A 23,989-nucleotide genomic window follows, 5' to 3' on the forward strand; every position below is an offset into this window, starting at 1 on the left:
AGAGCTCTTATTGAGTCATTTTTTACGGTTGTCTCACTCATGCAGGATTATTCCAAGGCCAGGGCATTCAAAGTCTCTTTGCTGTGTGTTATGATATGGGGCCTTGAATTTAGTGATGTGCTGGAGCTAAAAAAGACAGCTGGGTGAGGCCACTGCCACTAGGGTGACTGAGTAATCTAAAGCAGTAGTGCTCATACATTGCTCCTATTTGTGTAAAAACAGGATCTCCAGTGATGGAGAATTGACCACTGAATCACTAAGAATTGACACTTGGTCATCAGAATAATAGAATAAACCACTATCGTTACAAAGATAGACCAATTTAGGGTTGGACACTAAAGGCCCTTTTCCCCAGGCCAATGATCAGATGAACGAGCGATCGTAAGTTGATTGACAAAAACTGGACAAAACTCTGCTTGGTCGCCAGAGCATGCTAGGGAAACCCAGACACCAAGGTAAAGTAAATGTTTGAGCCACAAGGGACTTGACAGGTTTATTTGAATAAAATGATAAACAATGGCATCTGTGTTTTTATTTATCTATTTATTTTATGTCTATGTGTATGTCTTATGGACCCGGTACCATCCTACTGGGATCCCAGTGGGTGCCAAAAGTTATATTTAACCATGGTAATATTTGAATTAAAAAATGTTTACTTTTTAGGATACAGCTTTTATGTATGGTGAATATATAGAAGCTGTATCTTTCCGTCAAAGCCGATTGCGTCAGCTGAACTTACATGGGATTGCTATTAGCTGGATCCTGCGTGACCAGCTTTCAACCAAGCCGTCAGTTCAGCTGACCTAACGGAATCGGTTTTGGCGGAACGATACAGATTCTATGTATATGTATATAGGATACATAGAAGCTGTAACTTAAATAGTATAAAATCACTTAAAACTTTGATGTACTAAAAAAATGAAAATATTTTTGGTTTATAGCATTTAATTTAACGCCGCAACACATGGCCAAACGTTATCATATACTATTTTTTTCACTACATTACTATTCCTTATTCCTCAGTTTGTAAACACATACAGGCAGGGCTCTCTTTCTCTCTGCTATATATTGCTACTCTCATGTTTCAAACTGCTTTGAACAAACTGTGATTGGCAGAGCCCACGGCATGCTTGGGCGTTCTCCTGTTGGTCTAGAGGGTGGATTACACAAAAAGCCTACAAGGCCTGGATAAACTCGGAATTGGTAGTAATTGTTTTTGTTATGTATTTAAAATTGATAGACCATCAATATTAGATCAGTGGGGGTCTGACTCTTGGCACCCACGCAGATCATCTCTTTTTAAGAGGCCGCAGCACTCATACGAGTGCCGCAGCCTCTTTATTGTTTACATATATTTCTTTTCATTTGTACTTGTACGCGCCATTACACTTGTAGTGGCTGTACAAGGTATTGCAGCACTGTCTCATTCACTTGAATGGCACAACACAGCAATACTATGCCCAGTATCTTCAAACAGCTGATTGGTGGGGATAGGTCCGACAATTTAAAAAAAAAAAACGGATAACCACTTTAAATATAAGAAGCTGTGTTCAATTTCATGTCTAATGAGCAACCATATAGCCACTATCATAATAATTTGTTTATCTATGTTAACTTATACAGCTTGCAGAAATCAAACATACAGAATCACATAAGAATATTTGCTCTGTGAATTTGAATATTTTCACCATCATGAACAGATATTAAGAGCAAATACTGTAAGAACAAGCTGCAGAAAGCAAATAAAATGTACATGCAGGAGAGTAAATTAAGATAACTAATGTTTGAAATTTACTCAATGGTCAGTAGTAAGAAATTGAATTATCTTGGGTAGGCCTGGGAAATTATAGTACATTTACATATGTAAAAACAGAACAGAAAATTTATGGATGTGAGAAAAGACTGAATGAAGGGATCGAATATATTATAATAGGAGAAGAACAAGGTATGGGTTATTTACGATAGCTATTATTTATATATGTATGTGATTGTTTTATTACATTTTGTATTTATTCATATATATACACAGTCGAGTCACATTATTATGACCACCTCCTACTTTCGACATTGGCAGCGCGTAGCCCATGAAGGAAGTGATGTATCGTGGGTTGGCTTGGTGGTTATATAAGGTGTGCGATAGGCTGTGTGACCACATATCACTCATTGCCATGGGTAAAAGGGGCGATTTACCAGAGTTGTAAAAAAAGATGATTATTGGCTTTCGGGCCAAGGGGGACAGTATTTCTCGAACAGCACAGTTCGTGAACTGTTCACGTGCTGCTGCGGTGAAAGTGTATCATGAGTGGACAAATGACACCATTGGGAATAACTGACGTGGAAACTGTGAAGCACCACGTGCCATTTATGTGAGAGGTGAACGTCAGCCACAAATGTGTGCGAGGGCCGAACGACACGATACAGTGGAGCAACTCACCATGAAAATCAACCAGGGGGTTACTAGACGTGTGTCTAAAACAACAGTTCAGCGAACCCTACTGCGTATCGGGCTCTGAAGCAGACGGATGGTCACTGCTCCTATGCTAACCAAGGTGCGATGGAAAAAAAGGATTTAATTTGCACAACAGTATCGGAATTGGAGCACCGATGATTGGCAAAGGGTTGACTTCTCTGATGAGTCGTCATGCTTTCTGCTTCATCGAACAGATACCTGAGACAAACTACCAGCACCTTATTGAGTCAGCCCGTCTAGCTGCTGTCCGTGCTGCACACGGCGGTTACTCTTTATATTAGCTGGTGGTCATAATAATGTGACTCGACTGTGTGTAATTATTAGGCTGGGTTTACACGTCGCAGTAAAAATGCAAAAAAATGTCAAAACCGCACCATTTTGCCATGATTTTTGCAAAATTGTGGCAAAATGGTGTGCTTTCACCATTAATCGCGGCAAAAAAGGCATTTTATACCGCAACGTGTGAACCCACTCTTAGAAACAAGACGAATTAGACGAGAACGTTTAATTTTTTTTACTTGTCTTGATGCGTTTGACTATTCTTAAAATAAAAAAGTCATTTTGTAGTATCATCAGATTTTTTCTATTATGCACTATTTTTTAGATCTCTGAGTACGGTCAGCAATAGAAACAATCGATGAATTGGCAAAAACATTGTGTGTCAGAAACTGAACTTACCAGTCATACTTTGCAGTCTTATCCACTTTGCTAGTAAGAGTCCTTGCTTGTTGTAGCTATGCTCAGCCATGTGGTTTTTTTTACCTAGTAATCAATTAATGGATTGCACTTGTCTTGTGGCTAATCATAGTAATTTCTGACGAATATCAACCCACTGCTTAGTCCTTCATGATTATTCTAGCTTGTCAGTGATCCAGGTTACCTGTGCTTATCTACTATAAGGGTATGTTCACACGGCCTATTTACGGACGTAATTCGGGCGTTTTAACCCCCGAATTACGTCCGAAATTACGGCTTGAAAGCGTTGACAAACATCTGCCCATTGAAAGCAATGGGCTGACGTTTGTCTGTTCACACGAGGCGTATATTTACGCGTCGCTGTCAAAAGACGGCGCGTAAATAGACGCCCGCGCCAAAGAAGTGTCATGTCACTTCTTCAGACGTAAATGGAGCCGTTTTCCATGGACTCCGTGGAAAACCAGCTCCAGTTACGTCCGTAATGGACACGGCGTTCAAGCGCCTGCACATGCCGTTACGGCTGAAATGACGGGGCTGTTTTCTCCTGGAAACAGCCCCGTAATTTCAGCCGTTACGGACGCTGCCGTGTGAACATACCCTTACTCTACTTGTATAATGAAATCTGCATTACGTCTGACTACAGCTGATCTCTCTACTTGTATACCGAATTCTGGCCACGTCTGACCATGGCTAATCTCTCTACTTGTGTACCATACCCTGCATTACATCTGACTATACTTGAGAACTGTGTAGTTTGCCCCTCCTATTAAATTTCAGATCTGTGAACGACATCATTACACTGCGATAGGGCCCACTACTAAGGGGATGTCATGTCCATGGCTGAGGACCGTGAGGTTAACTCTCCCCCTGACGGCCACAGCCGTGGGTCTGTGAGCGCTGGCCACAGTCTCCTCCTCAGGAGACGCCAGCGCTCACTTCCACTCACCTCGGCCGGATCCCGTTAACGGGGCAGCGCGCGCACTGGACTTTAATGTTTTAATCAGCCCATGAGTGCCCTGGACTATAAGAGGGACTCAGCCCCTTGCTTCAATGCCTGAGCGTTGTTTGTGATATCCTAGTTTGTCTAAGCAAGTGGTCCCTTAGTCTTTTCCAGTTACAGTGTGCCCTGTTCCTGTATCCCGTATCCTATATCCCATGCTATCCTGTTCTAGTGATGTGCTGTGCTGTATCTACGCCTGTCCTGATGCTCCACGCCTCACGTCTACCAACTGCCTAGTCCCAGCCGAGCCTGCCATGCTACTGTCCGAGCTGCCACAGGTAGCTTATACGAACTGTGAACTGCACCCTGTTGGCCAGCTGCTATACCGCCAAGGCAGTACGGCCCAGTGGGTCCACGAACCCAGCGTGACAGGCTGTCTGTGGCAGATTCTGAAGTACCACTTTTAAAATTTAATTGCCAAATAGATGTTTCATCATTTACACAACAACTAACTGCTCGGGTCCTAGGAGATGTTTGGAGGCAATGATAGTCTCAATTGAAAAAAGCACATTAATATGTCTACATAGTCATATAGTTTATTAGCAACTTGGAGGCTTACCTATTCTGAATTGCTGTGACTGCAAGGCAGCAAGCAATATTATGGATATTACTTTGCAGCAATTAGTGCTTTCCTTCTCAAGTGCTAGAGGGCCATTGGACCATTGGATGCACTATAAATACTATTCAGGTCATAGGTATCGTCATACAAGTGAATATGCTTAACACTTTAAGGAAGATACTGCCTCATCAGGTAAAAGCTCATATCTATCATCAAATATCATATCATGCCTATTGTTTATTCTGTTTTTCTCATAAGGTGTCTACTTAAATGTAATAATTTTTAACTTTTTCCCCTGGGGCAGTTGTTGTACTTGTGGGACGCTCACAACTACTCAACATTATCTATAAATTAAGATAAACCTGGATTTACTTATGGGCACATTAGGTCTCTGCCTATAAGCGGCCCTGTGAGAAGGGTGTCTACTAAAGGGAAAAATCAACATTTGAATACACTGAACAGTGTGTGTGTGTGTTCATATGTAAATATACATGTATATCTTAACCCCTTCCCGCCCAATCACGTACAGTTACGTGATTAAAACTGGTGGCTTAACGCCTTTTCATGTAACTGTACGTGAAGGAGATGAAGCTGGCTCAGGAGCTGAGCCAGCGACATCACCGCCGGGTGACAGCTGTATGTTACAGCTGTCACCCTGAGGTATCGGCCAGGACCGGAGCTAGCATCCGATCCGGCCGATTAACCCCTCACATGCTGCGTTCAATAGAGATCGCAGAATGTGAGGAGTTTATAGCCACCGGCACCCCAGCAACGTGATCGCTGGGTTGCCGGTGGCTGCAAAGGCGATCGGAGGGCTAATACTTACCTCCCGGTCTGCCAGTAACGGAATCCTCCTATGCCCCGTCGTCGGCGGGGCCCAGGAGGCTTCCGCTACCATCGGCAAGATGGCGCCGGATCAGCTTCCGGCTCAGAAGCTGAGCCGGCGTTATCAGCAGTGGGTGTCCGCTGTATGTTACAGCGGACACCCCGATCTATCGGCAGGAACCGGAGCTAGCTCCGGTTCCTGGCATTAACCCCTTCGATGCAGCGATAGATTGTGAAACGTTTAAAGGGTTAAGAAACTTTCTAAATGCTGTTTTGAAAACTTTGAGGAGTGAAGATTTTAAAATGGGGTGACTTTTTGGCGGTTTCTAATATATAAGGCCCTAAAAGCCGCTTCACAACTGAACTGGCCCCTGTAAAAATAGCCTTTTGAAATTTTCTTGAAAATGGGAGAAATTGCTGCTAAAGTTCTAAGCCTGGTGACATCATAGAAAAATAAAAGGACGTTCAAAAAACGATGCCAATCTAAAGTAGACATGTGGGGGATGTTAATTAGCAACAATTTTGTGTGGTATAACGGCCTGTCTTACAAGCAGATACATTTACAAAAATGCTAATTTTTGCAATTTTTCACAACATTTTGGTGTTTTCCACTGATAAATATTGAATTTATCGACCAAATTTTTCCACTATCATAAAGTCCAATGTCTCACGAGAAAACAATCTCAGAATCGCTTTGATAGGTAAAAGCATTCCGGAGTTATTACCACATAAAGTGAAATATGTCAGATTTGAAAAAATGGGTCTGATCCTGAAGGTCAAAATGAGCTTGGTCCTGAAGGGGTTAAAAATAAAATTTCACCTGCCCATACATGTTCTGCTGAGTGCAGCATGTAAGAGGCATGGCTGTACAAACCCTGGGGCATATGGTATTATATTTGCCGTCCAATATTTAAAGAGGCTCTGTCACCAGATTATTAGTGCCCTATCTCCTACATAATCTGATTGGCGCTGTAATGTAGATAACAGCAGTGGTTTTTATTTTGAAAAACGATCATTTTTGAGCAAGTTATGCGCTAGTTTAGATTTATGCTAATGCATTTCTCAATGGACAACTGGGCGTGTTTTTACTTTTTACAAACTGGGTGTTGTACAGAGGAGTGTATGAGGCTGACCAATCGGTGACTAATCAGTGTCCTGCACTTCTCATTATTCCAGCCCAGCATGATCCACAGCACAGTGTGATTGTGCAGTTAAAGAAGTAAACACGCCCAGTTGCTAAAAACACAATACACGCCCAGTTGGAAATAAAAGAAAACACGCCCAGTTGTCCATTAGAAAGGCTCATTTGCATAAATATAAAATTGCTCATTTTAAAAAAAACAACTAACTTTACTGTTATCTACATTGCAGCGCCGATCACATGCAATAGGAGATAGGGATTTGATAATCTGGTGACAGAGCCTCTTTAAGTAACCCCCTGAACGGTCAATGGGGCGTGTAATTGGCAAGGGGCATGTAACATCGCTGTGACACTGTTCAATCAGCTACGGACAGTGTCACAGCAACAACTGGTGAGAGGAGAGCGTGTGCGCGCACATGCGCAGCTCGGAGGTGTGTGAGAATGCGCAGCTCGGAGCTGTGCGAGCATGCACACGCTCCCACTCTTCAGCTCTCGGACGACAAGACTGTGTGATCTCTTGCGAGAGATCACAGTCTTGTCGTCCTTGTCTGCCGAGAGCTGAAGAGTGAGGGCGTGCATGGGCGCACAGCTCCAATGCCACTGCTGAAGATACTCCTGCCACCATGGAACAAAAGAAGAATTTACATTCTTCATCTCCTCTTCTGTTCCGTGGTGGTGGGGCGGTTTTGTGCACGCACACGCTCTTCTCTCTTCAGCTCTTGCTGTGACACTGTCCGTAGCTGATTGGACAGTGTCACAGCGATGTTACACACACCCTTGCCAATTACACGCTCCATTGACAGTTCAGGGGGTTATTTAAATATCAGACGCTAAATATTAACGGCACAGATATCTAAATAACGGAGAAAGATAGGAATTTTTTTTATAGTGAGACAGAGTTTGTACAGCCCTGCACATGTATGGGCAGGTTTAAGGTTCTCTTTAAATAGGCTGTGTTAATTCACAGTGATGTGAGAGTGTGGGCAAGAGACCCAGGGAAGGACAACGGTAAGGCAAACATATTATATTAGACAACAGTACATTATGAGCCTAACATATTAAAGCCATACATAACTAAAAGTGTGGCCTACTTGATAGATTGAGTTCAGACATTGTGTGCCTACAGTTTCCTAAGGTGTAAATCCGGTACTGCAAATGCTAACATGGCATAAAATCAAGCATAGGGCTGTGCAATATAAATTAACCGTAGAATTGGTCATATGGGAATAAGAGTCACAGTCAGCTTCCAACAAGACAGTTCATTTTATTTATAACCTGCTAGAACTGTCATTTTTTTTTCAATTTGACTTAGAATGAAAATTTTACAAATAAGGAAATCACAAATATGCATCATAAAATGCAATGATACATTACAACAGGGTAGAAGGAAGGGAAAATTGGTAGTGGGCTACAGAATGCCCAAGGGACAGCACATGAAATACTGAAATATATACATGCAATGCTGCTTAAATGTTGCAATATAGAGCACACATTGAATTAGATTAGCATGAAGTCAAAATATAACTTTAGCTCAGCACAGAATGCGGTATTAGAATAAGACAAGCAAGAGTCCTTCTCGAAGAATACATAATGCAGCCACTTTGAGGAGACTTCAAGATGCTGGGAAGGTCTTCTCACACTGGCTGTTTGGGCCGAGCCTCCTCTCTCCACACCTATGACCTATGTCTCACATTGGGTGCATGGACCCACTGGGCCGTACCGCCTTGACGGTATAGCATATAGTATAGGTGTACCTGTGGTAACTTCTGACAGTATCGAAGACAGGCTCGGATGGGAACTTGGCAGCAGGCAGACACCAGGCGTGGTGTAAACAGGAAGGCGTAGTACACAGCACAACACGACTCCATCTCTAAACGCACTTGAACCAAGATAGTACGGGACACAGGATACAGGTAGCAGGAACGGGAACACTGAAAACTGGGAAACACTTAAGGGACCATCTGCAGAGACGAATATAAGTAAACAACAACAATGGTCAGGCAATGCAGGAAGGGGCAGGGCCCTTCTTATAGTCCAGGGTGCTCATGGGCTAATTTGGGTATCTAATTCAGGTGCGCGCGCTGGCCCTTTAAGACCGGACACGAGCGTGCGCGCGCACTCTACAGGACACAGCAGAGTGAAGTGGAAGTGTGCGCTGGCATCTCCTGTGGATGAGATGCGGACCAACGCTCACTGATCCATGGTCAGGAGTTGAGTAAACCTGACGGCGCTGGTGTTACACTGTCATTAATGGAACCAATGGCTAACTATGAAGCTTAAAGGCGAAGAACATCACATAGGGCTGATAGCAGGATCAATGTCCAAAAACTAGTCAGTAATTGAGGGATAGAGGAGAGCAGTGGTAAATAAATTGTAGAGAATATAAGTGGACTCAGGCTAGATAAGGAAAAACCCAAATACAGAATGGACTGATCATTCCATTGGAAAGGGAAAGTGTCTGTCATCATTGATTTCATGGATTGATTTAAACCAACGTTCAAAATTTGGGATTTAGCATTATTGACCTTATGTTGTGTCCGCGATCACTGACCGCCGGCACGCTATACTCACCAGCAGCCGCAACCGCGGGACACTGAAGGCATATCAGCGTCTCCCTCCCAGGAGATGCCATCACACGCGGCTGCACTCTGCTTATCCTGCATCTAGGGTGCGCGCACATGCTCGTCCCCGGCGTTAAAGGGCCAGTGCGCGCATCAACAAAGTGTTCCCTAACCTATCCCCTTATATCCTGGACTATATAAAGGGCTCTGCCCTTCCACTCCTTGCCTGAGCGATGTTGTTGTATTCCCATGTTAGTCTAAGCAAATGGTCCCTTAGTCGTATCCTGCTCCCAGTGTTCCAGTATCCTTTTTCCTGTATCCCGTAACTGTGTTTGTTCCTGAGCTGAATCTAGTGTTGAAGTCGTGTTGTTCCATCTGCCACGTACTGTGTCATCTGCCACGTCCAGTGTCATCTGCCACGTCCAGTGTCATCTGCCACGTCCAGTGTCATCTACCAAGCCAAGCATCATTTGTGCCAAGTGTCATCTACACCACGTGCCTGCCGCTCCGAGTATATGCCAGATCATCTCCCCACATTTTTTTTACTACTTTGGCTATATATTTCAACTTTGCAAGGGGAATATATAGCATTTGTATTTTACCTGATGAAGAGGCCGGTCCGGCTTTGAAACATGTAGTAAATAAAACAATATCTGATGTTACATTTGTTTGTTTTAAATCCTCACTACTCAAGAAGGGTTTTACCAGTTAGCAGCGCCAGGGAAAATCAGTTTTTTCCTCAAACTTATCAAATTACCATTTACCACTGGACCCTTTGGATCCGGATCGAAACCCAGGCTGCAGCAATATTTTAAAACATGCTTTCAAGGATGAAAGAACTGATCACCTATCTGTGGCTTTTTTACTATATAATTTGATGCACTATGGGCGTTTTGTGTTGTTTTTTCTTCTCTACCTTTTAGATCATCTCCCCAGGTACTCTTACCCCAGAGACTGTTATTGACTGTTGTTTGGCCAGCTGCTACTCCACTACGGGGGAGTGGCCTAGTGGGTCCACATACCCCACAGGCGTGAAATCTTATAATAAGAAATCTTCCTAAATTCGGACAAGAAAATATAGACATGGCCCAACTAGGTGATTGGGTCAGTCAAAGTCAATAACACATCGTCTGCATACAGCCCTATATTGTGTTCTTGTTGCCATACTATACAACTGTACTTTTCACCTCAGGAGTCACATGTACCAGTTCTGCTAGGGGTTCCATCGTCAATGTGAAAATTGGAGGCGACAGGGGGCAAACCTGCCACTTCCCATTGGTAATTTGAAAAGGATGAGAGATGCAACCAGACTTTAATACCCTAGCGGAAGGGGCCAAGTATAGATAAAAAATGTCTGATTTAATAGGGCCTATGAAGCCAAATTTAGTAAAATAGACACTGCATTTTGAACACACTTTGCATAGGTTAATAGAACAAGCAAATATAATAAACTTTGTAATATATCTTATTAGAAAAAAACGCCTCTTTCTTCACTTACCAGACACCCCTCCATCCTAACTTCATTTACTCCTAATTTATTGCTTTCTCTATCTATTAGCTCACTGAAGGATCAGTTTACAGCTGCCAATAGAAGTCTACAGAGAGGGGGTGGAGGGAGCAGAGAGAACTGGTATGGAACTGAAAATTAGTTCCATTTATCTGAATGTAGTTGTTTCTGCAGTAGGTGCATGGATTTCTTCAAATTCCATTTCGATTAATGGAACTGATTTTCAGTTGCAGAAATTTCTGCAGCAAAATCTGCTATGTGTGACGGCAAACTTAGGCTACATTGACACGTTGCCTAATTTGGTGCAGACAATCTGTGTTAAAACCGCAGGTAAACGCAACTAGTTCCGCAGGTTAAATCCACACCTAATAGTTTTTTTGTATGCGTCTTTAGGTGTGTTTTTTACATTTTTATGTGAAAATAGGTAGGGTTTTATGATGCAGATTATGGTGCATTTTTTTATGCACTCTTCAGATACAATTCGCAGGTGGAAACGCAAAATAAATTGACATGCTGCGGATGTTAAATTATGCACTGCAGGTCAATTTTCGTTCAAAAAAATTCTGCAAAGTGTAGAAGAGATTCTTTGGGGTCCAATTTACTTTGCTGGCACCATATTATGCTGCGGATTTGCCGCAAGAAAATGTGCACTTGACATGCATCCATCGTGTTCATTTTGCCTAAGGCCCCTGCACACGATGCGCATTATGTGCGGATTTTCCTGCAGCGTAATAAAGTACAAGCACAGTAAATGAGATTTCAAGTAATCTTAGCTAGACATTACAGAATTTTTCCTCACGTAATTTGACCTGTGGTGTGTAGATTTCAAAATCAGAAGAAATGTCAACTCATCTTACGTTTCTGCCTCAGAACTCTCTGTGACTAGCTTCTAAAAAAAAATGCACCAGAAATCTGCACCGAAAAAAACGCACCAGAAATCTGCAGCATAAAACCGCAAAATTTAAAAGTCGAACCTAAAAACGCATTAAAAAAAATGCACTATTGAGTGCAGATTTTACCTGCTAAATTACCTGCATTTATCTGCGGTTTTAATTCTGCAACACTTACATATAGCCTAAGAGCTATATCTCACCCCAGTGCTGGATTCTTAGCTACACTGCTCATTACTGCGTTATAATCTCCTCTATGCTGCTGCTAAAAGATATGTGATAGATAGAGATAGGAACATATTCAATAGAAACTGGCAAAAGGCAAATAATGTCCTAATATATACTCTACTTAAATAATACTGTAAAGAAAATTAATATCTTTTATTTCATTCACTAAAAGTTAGTCACACAGTTTAAAATCCTGACAGATTCCTATCCCAGACCATCTGAAAAAGAAAGTATATTTTCTACTATTTTGTTGCCAGTTGGCAATAGTAACACCAAGAGGATATATTTATTATGGATGCAACTGCATCCACGTGTCATAATTAAAAACATTGAAGTCAAAGACCCCTCGGCTTGTTTTGCAGAGAACCGTCATCTTCAGGGGCTAGGGAACTCTGACTTAAATGCAATCTTAAATGTGATCTGCAGGCACTGTCCTAACACTTTACCACCTAGCAGTGGATTTCTGTTCTATAGTACTGCTTACATGCAGATTCTGATTGATTTAGACACATAATGATAAGCAGAATAAAATAGTTATTACAGCTCACTTCAGTTATTAGTTTACTACTTCTATTTAGTGTTGCCTTTATTGGCAAGATGTGGAAAGTAGGCAGTGGGCACACACTGGCCTCTAATGCTCATGTAGCTCAATGAATGTGAATATCCACAGTCTTGTTTAAAAATCTATTTATGTTCCAAAATTTTGTGGATGACCAAAAAAGTAAAGGTATATTGACGTGTTGCAGTTGAATCGTGATTTTTGCAGGTTTTTTTTTCACAGAATTGCGGCAAAACACTGCCGTTGTGCAAAACCCAAAAATCAAGGTTTAGAATGTGATGTTAATCAAGCACAAACTATGTCCATGTGCTTCTGTCTATGTAGTGCAGGGTTGCCTGTTTTTTCTTTTTGTCCGGACAACTTATCCAAAAATCACAGACAGCCAACATTTTTTTACGGACAAAGTTGAAAACCATAATGACTAATAAAAATGATAAGTAATATATGTCTATAGGTCAGATACTAATGAGAACCTGGGTTCAAATTCAACCAAGGACAGCATCTGCATGGAGTTTGTATGTTCTCCCTGTGTCTCCGTGGGTTTCCTCTGGGTACTTCGGTTTCCTCCCACACCCCAAAAATATACCAATAGGAAATTTAGATTGTGAGCCCCAATGAGGGCAGTATGTAAGGACCTCTGTACATTATGTTGGCACTATATAAGTAACAGAAATAAATAAAGAAACATTAGCAGCAATCACTGTGAACTGAAAAATTAAGATCATTACATTCATAACAACCAAAACAAGCTCCTCCAGCTTTAAGAAAAATCACACACACATCAATTTTTATTGGAGCCACAGCAGTAGATATTTTCTATTTTAAAATCCCATGTGATTTGCAGTAGTTTTTTTTTAATTTAAGATTTTGTGTTTACGAGCCTTGTAGGGCTCAATTGTTTAGTTGCTTGTTAACTGGTTTGTTAGTGTTTCCTGTGAAATATTGGCAAATTGATTAACATATTTTGGGCATCTATAAGTTCCCTTGTAAAATGCACGTATACATAAACATTATACTGTATATTATATGACACAAGAAAAAAAACAAACAATAGATTCTCAATGGATCCTGTAGAAAATGACAGGATTCACTGACATGAATCTAATACACTATATGGACAAAATTATTGGGACACCTACACATTACACCTACAGGAGCTTTTATGACATCCCATTCTAAATTCATAGGCAAAAATATGGCATTGGTCCCAACTTTGCAGCTAAAACTGCTTCCACTCTTCTGGGAAGACTTTCTACAAGATTTTGGAGTGTGTCTGTGGGAATTGTTGCCCATTCATCCAGAAGAGCATTTGCGAGGTCAGACACTGATGTTGGAAGAGAGGGTCTGACTCGCAATCTTCGTTCTAGTTAATCCCAAATTTGTTTGATGGGATTAAGGTCATGGCTCTATATGGCCATCAAGTTTTTTCACACCAAACTCACCCAACCATGCCTTTATGGACCTTGCTTTGTACACTGGGGCACAGTCATGATGGAACAGAAAAGGGCCTTCTCAAAACTGTTCCCACAAAGTTGGAAGCATACAATTGGTAAGCTAAAGCATTAAGATTTCCCTTCAGTGGAACTAAAGGACAAGGGCCAACCCCTGAAAAATAACCCCATAGCATTATCTTTCCTGCACCAAAATTTACAGTTGGCACAATGCAGTCAGGCAGGTAACATTCTCATTCATCAGACTGGGAGAAAGAGAAGGGTGATTCGTCACTCTACAGAACACATTTCCACTGCTCCAGAGTCCAGTGGCGGCGTGCTTTACACCACTCCAACCGTCACCTGAAATTGTGCTTGTTGATGTAAGGCTTGCATGTAGCTGCTCGGCCATAGTCGACTGCCCTATTGATTCAGTCAAAAAAAACGGAAACCTGCTGGAATGGTAACAAACGGAAACCATTAGAAATGTTTCCATCACCATTGATATCAATGGTGAGGCAAACGGAAGCTGTGGTTTCCGTGTGACTTTCCGTTGCGGGGTTCCACGATGGAAACCTCCGATGGGGTACGTTCGCATATGTCAGTTGTATCATCATCCGTTTTTTGTCTCTCAAGTGATTACAACTGATGAAAAAACTGATGCAAAAATGTATCAGTTGCCATCATGCTTTTTCACAATTTTTACTGCAAAACCATCAGTTGTCGTTAGATATCATCAGTTTTTACCATCCGTTTTTACCACAAGGGTCCACAAAATGATAGTCTAGGCGCTGAAAATGTGCCAATTTTATAGGAGTGGTGTATAGCTTGTGATAGATTGGATACAAGATAGATTAGATACTTGTTGTGTTCCATGTCAGGTCTCTCTTCTCTGCTCCGGTTTTGGCACTACACTGAAGTCTGACACACACATTGTAATGTCACGTGTGTCATATTCAGCGCAGCGCCAAGAGAGAGAGCCCAGAAGGCAACTGCTGTCCACTGACCTCAGATCAGAACTTCGAAGCAGCCATGGGAGCATGAAAAGACACCAAACACTAGCCATAACTTCAGGGAGTAGATAGTTTTTAGCGCCTTTACAGCTACCCAATACCACCCTGCATCTCCTACCCACCCCACGCAGGAATTCGCACAACAGGGTTCGGGTGTCGGCTGTTAAAAACAGCCATCTAGGTCCGTTTTTTTGACGGCCGTTTTGCATCGGTTCCGTGTCTTCCGTTTTTGATTTTTTTTTAAAAACAGATGAATTTCATGTGCAGATAATGAAACACTGCCCTCTGTAGATAATGCAGAAGTACCCTCTGTATATAGTGCCACACACCCCCTGTAAATAATACCGCAGCGCCCGCTGTATATAATGCCACAGTACCCCCTGTATATAATGCCACAGTACCCCCTGTATATAATGCCACAGTACCCCATGTAGATAATGTCAAACAGCCTCCCTATAGATAGCGCCACGAAGCGTCCCCTCTACATAATGCTGCAGTACCCCCTGTGTATAATGCCACAGTACCCCCAGTAGATAATATCACACTATGCCCCCTGTAGATGGCGCCACACAGCACCCCCTGTAGATGGCACCACATAGCTGCCCCTGTAGATGGCGCCACACAACACCCCCTGTTGATCGTGCCACACAGCGCCCCCCTGTAGACGGCGCCACCCCCACTGTATATAGTGCTACCCCCCTTCCCCTGTATATACCACTGGAGCTACCCCCACTGAAGGAGAGGAATCCCTGGCCAGAGCATTGCCGACGCTGTGGCCGGGGATTCCCTCACGGAGGACCCCCTGACTCCACTGTACATGTATGGACAGTAATGTCACTGGCTACTCCTTGAGCGGAATCCCCGTTGCCGACTCTGGCTGGGGATTCCACTCAATCAGTAGCCACTGACGTCACTGTGCATACATGGACAGTGGTGTCAGGGGGTCCTCCGTGAGGGAATCCCCGGCCACAGCGTCGGCAGTGCTCTGGCCGGGGATTCCTCTGCTAGAGGGAGCTTCAGGGATCCCTCTAGCATGTCAAGGGCTTCCCGGAGCACAGCACTGTGCCTGGGGTTATTCTCGGCGAGCGGAGGAGCTCCCTCTGCTACTCCGCTCTGAACTCATGTTGAAGCAGGGACTTGATCGTTCCCTGCTTCAGTATTAAATTCAACTGTTTCTGCGTCCTGAGGACGCAAACACAGTTGACAGGGGGACATACCCCTCGACTGTACGGAGCAGCGGGACACCGCCCAGAATCTGGGACTGTCCTGCTGAATCCGGGACGGGTGGGAGGGTAGTCGTCAGGGGCTCTGGTGCGGAATCCCCGGCAATGCTATGACTGGGGATTCCGCTCCTAGCTCACATCCAACTTCCCGCCGGGTGCTGCCGGAAGGTGGATGCGGCAGCACACGGCGTACATCTGGCCACCATTAAAATACATAGGATACGGCGCCGGACCTCCCTGGGAGTCGGAAACAAAAACACTGCAGGTAACGTTGTTGGATTTCAGGGTCTGGGATTTAGGAATGGCTGTAGAGATTCTGGGTGGGATGGCCATTCCCATACCTCCACTCCAGGTTTTGATTTCTAGAGGTTCTGAGTCTCAGCTGGCCCTGATTAAAAGGGAAGCTGACAGTGTGAAGAGAGAGAGTGAGGAGGAAGGAGGTTGTTATTCCTCCAGGGAGACTGCTATGACCGAAGCACCTAACAAAGGGGATTTGCACACTCAGGTGGTGGCTGCTACAGGGTGAGAACTTTAAAAGATTGTTTTTCAACAAAGTTATATTGTTTTGTTGGTTGCTTTACCCAGTGGACGCAAACTCTGTACAAAAAGGATCTGTTTGTTTGGTGCAAATAAAAAGTACCCGCTGTGTCTGTTTTACCCTGTTTCCGTGTGCGTGACTGCCCAATACAGCAACCCGAGGGGGACGCCAGCTCACAATATATACAGCACTTTAACCAAGCTCAGTACATATATACAGCACCAGAACAAAGCTCAGTAAACAAACACAACACCAGAACCAAGCTCAGTAAATAAATACAACACCAGAACCAAGCTCAGTAAATAAATATAACGTCTATGGCCGAGGGCCATCGTTCAGACTTACCCTCTGACGGCCCCGGCCATCTGTGTTCTCGGGGACACCTTCCTCCAGGGAGACGCCGACACTCACTTCCGGGTTCTCAGACTGTTTCCCACAGGGTGCCCGCACCCACGCTTGCACGGCCTTAAAGGGCCAGTATGAGTCCAGCTGTCATTACTCAGTAATTAGCCCAAATAGCTGCTGGACTATAAAGGGACCATAGGACCCCTTCTTTGATATCACCTTCACAATTCTTGCATCCATTGAATTTGTGAGTATTTGGACAGTTTCTGCTTGAATATCTTTGCAGGATGTCAGAATAGCCTCCCAGAGCTTCTGTTTTGATGTGAACTGCCTCCCACCCTCATAGATATTTTGCTTGAGGATGCTCCAAAGGTTCTCAATAGGGTTGAGGTCAGGGGAACATGGGGGCCACACCATGAGTTTCTCTCCTTTTATGCCCATAGAAGCCAATGACACAGAGGTATTCTTTGCAGCATGAGATGGTGCATTGTCATGCATGAAGATAATTTTTACTACGGAAGGCACGGTTCTTCTTTTTGTACAACGGAAGAAAGTGGTCAGTCATAAACTCTGCATACTTTGCAGAGGTCATTTTCACACTGTCAGGGACCCTAAAGGGGCCTACCAGCTCTCTCACCATGATTCCAGCCCAAAACATGACTCCGCCGCCTCCTTGCTGACGTCGCAGCCTTGTTGGGACATGGTGGCCATTCACCAACCATCCACTACTCCATCCATCTGGACCATCCAGGGTTGCACGGCACTCATCAGTAAACAACACGTTTTGAAAATTAGTCTTCATGTATTTCTGAACCCACTGCAACCGTTTCTGCTTGAGAGCATTGTTTAGGGGTGGCCGAATAATAGCTTTATGCACACTTGCAAACCTCTGAAGGATCCTACACCTTGAGGTTCGCGGGACTCCAGAGGCACCAGTGGCTTCAAATACCTGTTTGCTGCTTTGCAATGGCATTCTAGCAGCTGCTCTCCTAATCCTATTAATTTGTCTGGCAGAAACCTTCCTCATTATGACTTTATCTGAACTAACCCGTCTGTGCTCTGAATCAGCCACAAATCTTTTCACAGTACGATGATCACGCTTAAGTTTTCTTGAAATATCCAATGTTTTCATACCTTGTCCAAGGTATTGCACTATTTCATGCTTTTCGGCAGCAGAGAGATCCTTTTTCTTTCCCATATTGCTTGAACCCTGTGGCCTGCTTAATAATGTGGAACGCCCTTCTTAAGTAGTTTTCCTTTGATTGGGCACACCTGGCAAACTAATTATCACAGGTGTCTGAGATTGATTACAATGATCCAAAGAGCCCTAAGACACAATACCATGATCCAAAGAGCACTAAGACACAATACCATCCATGAGTTTAATTGAAAAACTAATAATTAAATGTTTATGACACTTAAATCCAATGTGCATAATAATTTGGAACACGGTGTATGTTATGAGCTTGGTTCTTGTGCTGTATTTATGTACTAAGCTTTGTTGTGGTGCTATATATATGTACTGAGCTTGGATCTGGTGTTGTATTTACAGTTAGGTCCAGAATTATTTGGACAGTGATACAATCTTCATGATTTGGGCTCTGCATGCCACCACATTGGATTTGAAATGAAACAACTGAGATGTAATTGAAGTGTAGACTTTCAGGTTTAATTTAAAGGGCTGAGCAAAAATATCCTGTGAAACGTTTAGGAATTGCAACCATTTTTCTACACAGCCTCCTCATTTCAGGGGCTCAAAAGTAATTGGACAAATTAACAGCACCATAAATAAAATGTTTTTTTTTTAATACTTTGTAGAGAATCCTTCGCAGGCAATGACTGCCTGAAGTCTGGAACCCATGGACATCACAAAACGCTGTGTTTCCTCCTTTGTGATGCTTTGCCAGGCCTTTACTGCAGCCGTCTTCATTTGTTGCTTGTTTGTGGGTCTTTCTGCCTTAAGTATTGTCTTAAGCAAGTGAAATGCATGCTCGTTCGGGTTGAGATCTGGTGATTGACTTGGCCATTGCAGAATATTCCACTTCTTTGCCTTAAAAAACTCCTTGGTTGCTTTTGCAGTATGTTTTGGGTCATTGTCCATCTGTACTGTGAAGCGTCGTCCAATCAACCTTGCTGCATTTGGTTGAATCTGAGCAGAAAGTCTATCCCTGAACACTTCAGAATTCACCCGGCTGCTTCTGTCTTTAGTCACATCATCAATAAACACTGGTGACCCAGTGCTTTTGGCAGCCATGCATGCCCATGCCATCACACTGCCTCCATGTTTTACAGAGGATGTGGTGTGCTTTGGATCATGAGCCGTTCCAAGCCTTCTCCATACTTTCTTCCTCCCATCATCCAGGCCTTTTGGAGGTCACGAGATCACCAGTGCGCTCTTTTTTTCAAGAATGTACCATACTGTTGATTTGGCCACTCCTAACATTTGTGCTATCTCACTGATGAATTTCTTTATTTTTTTCAGCCTAACGATGGTCTGTTTCACTTGCATTGAGAGCTCCATTGACCTCATGTTGTGGGTTCACAGCAACAGCTTCCAAATGCAAATGCCACACATGGAATCAACTGCAGACCTTTTACCTGCTTAATTGACGATGGATTAATTAGGGAATAGCTCATGTAGCCCATTAAATAGCTTTTGAGATATTTGTCCAATTACCTTTGGTCCCTTGAAAAAGATGCAGCTACATATTAAAGAGCTGTAATTCCTAAACCCTTCCTCAAATTAGGGTATGAATACCCTCAAATTAAAGCTGTATATAACTGTATATTCAATATGCTTTGGTAAACCGTTAAAATGCCAAAGCTTTTGTCACTGTCCAAATAATTCTGGACCTAACTGTATATGCTGAGCTTGGTACTGTAGTTGTATATATGTTATGAGATTCTCTTTGGTGCTGTATATATGTATTGAGCTTGGTTGTGATGTTTATAACTCCAGAACCAAGCTCAGTACATAAATACAGAAAAAGCATAAATAGAGCCCACTACAGAGATCATTTGCAAATTCAGTTTAACCCCTGTCATATAAGTTTATACGGCATAAAACTACAGCTCCCAGTATAGCCCGAATGATGGTAAGGATATGCTGGGAGTTGATGTTTCACAAAAAAAACTATACACCCATCATCTCGCTGCAGATCATACAGTGATTACAGTACTGATCAGTCACAGAGATAATAAACATTTACATTTTTCTTTTCCATTTGGTCCAGACCTCTATGATGACGCATCTTGGCCACGACCCATTTCTGCAGAGTTTGCCGCTCAGATGTCTTCGAAAGCTCACTTTTCCAACATTTCCACATCTATAAAGAAGATAAAATTCTCATGGTGCCACGCTCTATTTCACTAAATATAATAGTATCATACACTGTGCCCCTGAATATAATAGTATCATACACTGTGCTGCTGAATATAATAGCACCATACACCGTGCCCCTGAATATAATAGTACTATGCACTGTGCTCCTGAATATAATAGTACTATACACTGTGTCCATGAATAAAAGCCCCATGTAGACAGCACCCCTCATACAGATCTCTGTAGATAGTGCTCCACAGAGCCCTCTGTAGATAGTAGCATCCCCTGTAGATAGGGCCCCTATAGCGTCCCCTGTAGATAGGGCCCCCTGTAGCATCTTCTGTAGATCGGGCCCGCTGTAGCGTTCCCTGTAGATAGTGCTCCCTGTAGCGTTTCATTTAGATAGGGACCCCTGTGGCAGTCCCTGTAGTGCCCCTTGTAGCGTTCCCTGTAGATAATGACCCTTGTAGCGTTCCCTGTAGACAGTGCCCGCTGTAGCGTTCCCTGTATAGTGCCCACTGTAGCGTACCCTGTAGATAGAGCCCCCTGTGGAGGTTCCCTGTAGATAGGCCCCCCTGTAGATAGGGCCCTCTGTGGTGTTCCCTGTAGATAGGGCCCCCCTGTGGCATTCCCTGTTTATAACACTGTAGTTAGTGTCCCCTATATAGTCCTCTGTAGTTAGTGTTCCCTACATAGTCCCTTGTAGTTAGTGGCCCTTATATAGTCCCCTACATTTACTGCCCCTATATAGTCCCCTGTAGTTAGTGCCCCTATATAGTCTCCTGTAGTTAGTGCCCCCTATATAGTCCCCTGTAGTTAGTGCCCCCTATATAGTCCCCTGTAGTTAGTGCCCCCTATATAGTCCCCTGTAGTTAGTGCCCCGTTTGGTGCTCTAACTCCATTTCTGGTGAGCTGCAGGTCGAGGTGCTGTGTCCGTAATGCGGGTGCAAAAAAACAAATGTATCACGCTCTTGTAAAAACAGAAAGAAAAAACTGATATGTCTTCTCTCTTTTGTATCCACATTTTGTGTTCTACAAAAAAAACAAAAAACGCCATAGAAACAGTATGTGTGACTTTACCCTGGATAAAAATAAAGTACTTTAAAAAATAAAGACATATCTTAGGCCCTGTTTACACTGATTTTTTTTTGCAGGCAGAAAAATTTGATTTTGACCTGCCTGCTCTCTCTTTGCCACGTTTTTTTGTGGTGTTTTTCGGCCGCGGCCATTGAGCGATGCGGGAAAAAAACTCAGTGAAAAACGCTTTCTCTGTCTCCCATTGATGTCAAAGGGAGTTCGGAGACGGGCACGTCGCTTCTTTTTCCCGCGAGCGTTTTTTTCTGCGGGAAAAAAAACGCCTTTGCCTCCATTTTAAATGAATGGGAGGTGTTTTTGGTGCAGTTTTCGATGCAGTTTCCACGTAAAAAAAAACTCAGTGTGAACAGGCCTTTAGAGATTCTAAACTTTGCACACTATGGTATATATGTTTGCAGTATCTACTAACAAAATACAGTGAAAAACATATTGTGCAACCTATATTCTTGTACTGTATATTGTTGCTAATTGCTCATTTTTGTTTGACCTTTAGGCCTCATTCACATGGCAGTATTTAGGCCAGTAATTTGTATCAATACTTGGATACTTCTGGCCAAACCAAGAGCGGGGCCTACAAAGTAAAAAAGTATAATGGAAAGTTTTTCACCTCTTCTGTGTTTTGGTTTACAAATACTAAAGCCAAATTCTGCCGTGTGACAGAGGCCTAAGGGTATGTTCACACGCACTAATTACGGACGTAATTCGGGCGTTTTTGCCCCGAATTACGTCCGAAAAATGCGCCTCGATAGCGTTGACAAACATCTGCCCATTGAAAGCAATGGGCTGACGTTTGTCTGTTCACACGAGGCGTATATTTACGCGCCGCTGTCAAATGACAGCGCGTAAATAGACGCCCGCGTCAAAGAAGTGACCTGTCACTTCTTTGGCCTTAATTGGAGCCGTTATTCATTGACTCCAATGAAAAGCAGCGCCAATTACGTCCGTAATGGACGCAGCGTTCAAGCGCCTGCACATGCCGCTATGGCTGAAATTACGGGGATGTTTCCTCCTGAAAACATCCCCGTAATTTCAGCCGTTACGGACGCTGTCGTGTGAACATACCCTAAGGCTGGATTCACACGAACGTGGCGTTTTTTGCAGACGCAAAAATGCGGCGTTTTGCGCGCGCAAAAATCACTTGCCAGCTCCGTGTGTCATCCGTGTATGATGCGCGGACGCGTGATTTTCGCGCAGCCGCCATCATAGAGATGATTCTAGCCGACGTCAGTCACTGTCCAGGGTGCTGAAAGAGTTAACTGATCGGCAGTAACTCTTTCAGCACCCTCGACAGTGAATTCCGATCACCATATCTAGCAACCTGTTAAAAAAAAAAAAGAGGTTCGTACTTACCGAGAACTTCCCGGCCGTTGCCTTGGTGACGCGTCCGTGCAAAACGCCCAAAGAACGGACATGTCGTGACTTTTTTTTCAGCGGACTCACGCTGAGCAAAAATCACGGACATGTCTGCACGGCCCCATAGACACATATAGGTCCGTGCACGGACCTTTTTCACGTTCATCTGAATAAAGCCTAAAGGTGTTACTTCAACAGCATCAAAACACCTGAGAATGCTAAAGCAAAATTGCCAAAGGAGAATCACACATGGACTGCTATGCGTCAGACAGGGAGCTATATCATTGAGCCATGCTGTAATACTTGAGGCAGTATATTGTTGAGTTTCTTGAAGTACAAATATACATACATTGTTTTGAAGTCTGCAGAGGTTAGAATATGTTCTATCTTTTGTAACACACTGAACTGGTTTCTCACTAGTGTAGAAGTAAAGCAAAATGTATTCAGTAGCAGCTGAGAATGTGTTTTATTTCTATTGTATTCTCATTTTATTTCTGATATTAAGTACTTGGACATTCATTTTTTTTACTTTGATGCTTTACTTTTCAGTAATAAACTTTTACAAAGTGCAATAAATATTTACAGAGGTTTTAGAGATCAGAGGGTGTGACCTGCCTCTTATGCCAAACATCATACAGGACCTGCATCTGAAGGTGTGTAAGCCGCTCATACTGGGCAGGGTCATCCTAACACTTTAACAATAAGGGTGTGTAGAGAAGCGATGAACATTATACAAATTAACCTTATGAACAGGGTGTACAGACATAGGAGCAAGCTAAATAAAAAGGTTAAAGGGGTTATCCAGTCACTAAAAATTGACGGCCTATCCTCAGGGTAGGCCATCAATAGCTGATGAGTCGGGGTCCGCCTCCCGGAACCCCCGTTGATCAGCTGTTTTGTAGGGGCCGTATGAGATGCTGGTTCCCCTACATTTCTTCTTGCTCACTGTGAGTCGTCGACACGCATTCAGTGGAGATTCACAAGTATTGCTGCCTTCTACCATTCACTTCAATGGGAGAAAAGGCTGCAATACCTGTGATTCGCCGCTATTTCCGTGTTGACGATTCACGGTGAGCAAGAAGAAGTTAAGGGGAAGCAGCGCTCGTACTGCCCCTTCAAAACAGCTGATCAGTGGGGGTACCGGGATTTGGCTCCTGATCCAACAGTTGTTGATGGCCTATCCTGAGGATACACCATAAATTTTTAGCGACTGGATAACCACTTTAGCCCGTTA

This window comes from Rhinoderma darwinii, chromosome 5 (genome assembly GCF_050947455.1).
Source record: "Rhinoderma darwinii isolate aRhiDar2 chromosome 5, aRhiDar2.hap1, whole genome shotgun sequence".
Classification (NCBI taxonomy): Eukaryota; Metazoa; Chordata; class Amphibia; order Anura; family Rhinodermatidae; genus Rhinoderma; species Rhinoderma darwinii.